The sequence below is a fragment of the Schistocerca serialis genome, chromosome 6 (genome assembly GCF_023864345.2).
Source record: "Schistocerca serialis cubense isolate TAMUIC-IGC-003099 chromosome 6, iqSchSeri2.2, whole genome shotgun sequence".
Lineage (NCBI taxonomy): Eukaryota > Metazoa > Arthropoda > Insecta > Orthoptera > Acrididae > Schistocerca > Schistocerca serialis.
In genome coordinates, this window is record NC_064643.1 from 459,638,745 (window position 1) to 459,644,042 (window position 5,298).

Genomic DNA, 5,298 nt, shown 5'->3' on the forward strand with positions numbered 1-5,298 from the left:
AGAATCATATTCGCATTTTCGAATATTGCTAAACTTTTGCTGTACTATTCATTGGTGAAAATTTGTGTATGAGCGGGGCTCGAACCAGGATTTTTGCTTAACGCGGTCGGTTGCCTTCACCATCTCGGTCACCCAAACACGCTCTTCGCACCAACACAAACTTCTGTAAGTCACCATTTTCGTTTACATCATACGTCTACATCACGTACTCGCACTGATACCGTGAGCCCCGTACACGAAGCGACGTATGATAAGATTGGCTGATTCGGGTGAGGGGACGAAACACCGAGGTTCAAAAAATGGTTCAAATGGCTCTGAGCACTATGCGACTTAACTTCTGAGGTCATCAGTCACCTAGAACTTAGAACTAATGAAACCTATCTAACCTAAGGATTCGAACCTGCTACCGTAGCTGTCGCTCGGTTCCAGACTGTAGCGCCTAGAACCGCACGGCCACTCCGGCCGGCAAACACCGAGGTCATCGGTCCCATCGGATTAGGGGAGGATGGGGAAAGACGTCGACCTTGCCCTTTCAAAGGAACCAGCCCGGCATTTGCCCGAAGCGATTTAGAGAAATCACGGGAAACCTAAATGAAGAAGGCCGGACGCGGGTTTGAACCGTCGTCCTCCCGAATGCGAGTCAAGTGTGATAACCACTGTGCCACGTCGCTCTGTCGTATGATTAAAGCCGAAGCCTAGTTATTAGGCGTGAAATACGAGTACTACACTGTAGTGCCTGTATTATTCTAATGCACATTGCAACGTATAGTACAGGCAAAGTTTAGCTCTATTAGCAAATGCGGATATCATTCTCGTATTTCATACGGCTGTCGATCGGTGCATTGACTGTTCCTTCAGTCGTGCAAGCATGTCTCAGGGACATTGCAAAGTGTATTAAACAACAAGGCGCTGCAGTATAGTACTTGTGATACTATTATTACAGTGTCTGTTCCTTCAGACGTATATGCATGCATAGTTCTGTGATTTTTCTGCCAGGTGTACATTTTGCTCTGCTCTTATGTGCAAGCTTCAAGCTTTCTGTATCCTAGGATTTCGTCTCTGATAAAAAAAAAAAAGTCTGGAAAGAAATTTTTAACTGTAATACAATAATATAATGTCATGACATCATTGTACTACGGTCAAGAGTGCGCTTAGTGTAAAATATGTATGCGAACTTAACGTTCTGTTAAGACGTATTTTATGTTTTTAATATGCCGTTTTAGCGCAATTTAGTACCGACGTGTTCTTCGAACATTGAGTCGTTGACACAAAGACTCACGCACACTCTTGAACCCAACGACATCACAAATTACATGAAATGACACAAAGAAAGGAAAAGACTAAATGTTAGGACGGTATCGTCACCAGAAACTAAATAAGAAGCTTTTATTAATTTCTGGTAACAACTTAATAGGCACAGCACTGAACCAAATCCGCGACTGTGTTCCTTCAATCACGTTGATCACAAGGCTTATGTAAGATTGAGGAATGCCCACAGCAGCTCCTGGCTCCAACTGCAGCTGCTCTCAGCTGCACTACGTGTTCTCCATTCTTCTACCTATACACTTCCTCCTCCAAGTCGTAAATTGTCTATAAAGAGTTCCCTGTGGCATTTTTCCTCATGCTGCGGAGGCCGAGTCTTTTTCGCCACTCCAGGGAGAACTACCCACTACCCCCATAGTCTATAGCTGCACTCACCACTCGATGTGGCCAGAGCGATCGACCACTCCCTCCCAGCACCGTCCTCCAACGCTCCTAGCAATCTCCAGTAATACCAACCCACTTTCTACGTCTTCATTCTTCTGACCGGTCATTTCACACAGATCAATAGCAATGAGCTCCCATAGGGCACGCGACTCCCTTCTGCACGGCTGTCGTGGTAGATCCTTCCAGGTGACCTTCACAATATGGATGCGTCGATAAGCCACAATTAATGCTTTTCAGTGGAAATGCTAAACTTCACATCTAACAACTTCAGGCGTCGCAGCTAGGGCGCGCTCGCCAGTTTGTCTATTAAAGCTTTCTTGTATGAATGTATGTGGGCTCCAGTGTAGCAGTCATAATCTTATACGATCTGCAACGGGCGAGCTGTGTCCTGCAGACGCGCGTCATGACCATATGGCGTGACTGCAGTGTGTGAAAGTAGCGGAGAAGCGCTTACGGAGTAGTTACATTCTCTGGAACTATAAAAATTAATAACTGATCTAGAAATAGCCTGACGAACTTCATATTAGGTACATAACCTTCTGTTGTGTAAAGGAACAATCTGTCAAAATCTGTAACTGTCATAATTTGTAGCTTACAAAAAAAAGTCACTAAAAAACGGAATTATCCGATTCTTACAAAAACTAAATGTTAATAGTTCACCAGCTGTGACTATTTGAAAAGATATGATAACACCTTCAGTGTTTAGATTCAAATTTGGAAAGTTCTAAATCTAGAAAACCTTTCGTAATTTTGCTGTAGTAATAACTTCAAGAATTTCTAGTAGATATTTATGTTTTGTGTTATGATGAGTGTGAAAGAGAGTACTTGGGTGAGTGTATGCGGGACATTCGCCAATATTAAATTTTCAGTTTGCAATTCTCTATAGGAAGTTGCAAGTGTTCCAGCTTTGTATCGTGGGAACGAATCCACCAGTGGTTCCCCTACTAGTGGATGACATATGTCGAAGCATACTTGAATATGTAAGAGACAGCCAGAATGTTCGCGACTATATAGTTAAATTCCAGACGTAAAGTACAAATTAAAGTTTATTTCATTTTATTTTTTTAACAAGAGAGTTTTGAGTTGCTTATTTTAATGACATCAATGAGCTGAGAGCAGTGGTTAGCTCTTGCTTGATTTCGGCGCGAGCCGCACCCTGAAAGTCAGTTCTGATTGGCCGCAATTCTGTACAGCCAATAAGAAGTGAGACAGTTTGCCACCTAACGCATGAGATAGAGGTGCCTGTGGAGCAGAGACTAGAAGGAAGTGGTGGACTAGCTTTCGAAGGCGCCGGTCATGTGTCCGAATGTATTATGTGTAAAATGAAGTGATATTGTGACTTCAGCGTTTCGGCACAGTGATAAAGGTGATAGAAACTTGAACAGCAACACATTTCCGATTTATTCTTTAGAGTTTACAAGACTATTTTCAGCTTTTTGTACTTATAGCGGCCGCCGACGTGTAGTTATGAAAACTAAGTTTCTTCAACATTTGCTTCTCTGAGATCTCTTAAGCAGCTGCAGTCAGGAGTTACGTGTGCAGATCTGCAGCAGTATCGAGGTAGGTGGACAATTTATGTTGCAGAACCGCCGTCGATGTGCGAAAGAGCGCGTTACGTCGCAGACTCACACCTTTTTGGAATTCGCGAACAGCCTCTGAGTTTCCATAGCTGCTATGGTTCTTTAACTACCCTGGTAACATAAATACTTCGTCGTTCCTTGGATGTGTCCCATGTTCCCTAGGTTATTATACCACAAGTGCAGTGCACAGGTGAAACATCTTTCGGACTTCTATAAGCCACTCCTCAGTACACACAGTCACTTTCTCTAAGCGAGGACCGTTAGCCAGACAGGTCTTATGTTTTCACTGTGTTCGAGGAGCGACCGGCGTCTGTTGCAGGTTTCCCTTCACGTCCTTTAAACAAAGTAGGCTGTTAACAGAATTGGAGACATAACACTTGATTAATTCCTTACCAAAAGAACCATTGCAATGAAATGCACATATGACAATAACTCGGGGGGGGGGGGGGGGGGGGGGAATTCCCTCTCTTCTTCTCTAGTTACAGTAATTTCAATAATACTCAGATCCTTATTATGCCTAATTTTCTTTTCATACAGATTTGTGGCTACATCTGGAATGTACCCGTTACTGACAGCCAGTCCTGTAAAATTTGTAATTCTTTCACTATCTCCTCGCTATTCATTGGAAGATTAAGTAGTCGATACACCTCAGAGTTGAAGTAAGCCCTTGCATGGTTAGATGGGTGACAATGTTGGTTATTAATTATACAGCCAGTAGTTGGTTTTCAGAATATTCCGAATGCACATCTGTTGTTAACATTAGTGATTTTTAGCTCAAGGAAAGTAATGGTCTTGTTCTCTTCGACCTCTTTGGTAAACTGAATATTATGATGGAGGCTTTCAGATTATTAAGCATAAACTCTATTCAGCAATTTCAAATGGTGCAATATTGTCGAAATTCCGAGAAAAATAAGGGTAAGTTACAGGCAGAGACTGGTTATATACAATATGTACAAGAGCCAAGAGAAAATAATAAGAGCGGACAACCAATAACGAAATGCTCGGATCAAAAAGGGTGGAAGATAGGGATGTGTTCTTCCGCCCCCCCAGAGTTCAGTCTGTATATCGAAGAAGCAATGATGGAAATAAAAGGAAGGTTCAGGAGAGAAATTAAAATTCGAGGTGAAAGGGTATCAATGATACGATTCGCTGAGGACATTGCTGTCCTGAGTGAAAGTGAAGAAGAATTACGTGATCTGTTGAATGGAATAAACAATCTAATGAGTACAGAATATGAACTAAGGGTAAATCAAAGAAAGACGAAAGAAATGAGAAGCAGCAGAAATGAGAACAGTGTGGAACTTAACGTCAGGATTGATGGTCACAGAGCACATGAAGTTGAAGAATTCTACTACCTAGGCAGCAAAATAACCAACGATGGACAGAGCAAAGATGACATCAAAAACAGATTAGCATTGTCAAAAAGTGCATTCCTGCCCAAGAGAAGTCTGCTAGTATCTAACATAGGTCTTTATTTGAGGAAGAAATTTCTGAGAATGTACTTTTGGAGCACAGTATAGTGTGGTAATGAAACATGGACTGTGGGAAAACCGGAACAGAAGAGAATCGAAGCATTTGAGATTCGGTGCTACAGACGAATGTTGAAAATTTGATGGGCTGATAAGGTAAGGAATGAGGAGGTTCCGTGCAGAATCGGAGAGGAAAAGAATATGTGGAAAATAGTGAAAAAGAGAAGTAATAGGATTATACGACATCTGCTAAGACATCAAGGAATGACTTTCATGGTATCAGAGGGAGCTGTCGAGGGAAAAAGCTGTAGAGAAAGACGGAGATTGGAATACAGCCAGCAAATAATTGAGGACGCAGGTTGCAAGTGCTAATCTGAGTTGAAGGGGTTGGCACGGGAGAGGAATTTGTGGTGGGCCGCATCAAAGTCAGAAGACTGAATAACCAAACAAAAGCTCTTTTGCATTCAGGGTGCCATCAACCAGGTCTCCTAAGTAACTGACGTATATGTTTTGGTGGTCGAAGTAGAGAGGATATAAAATGT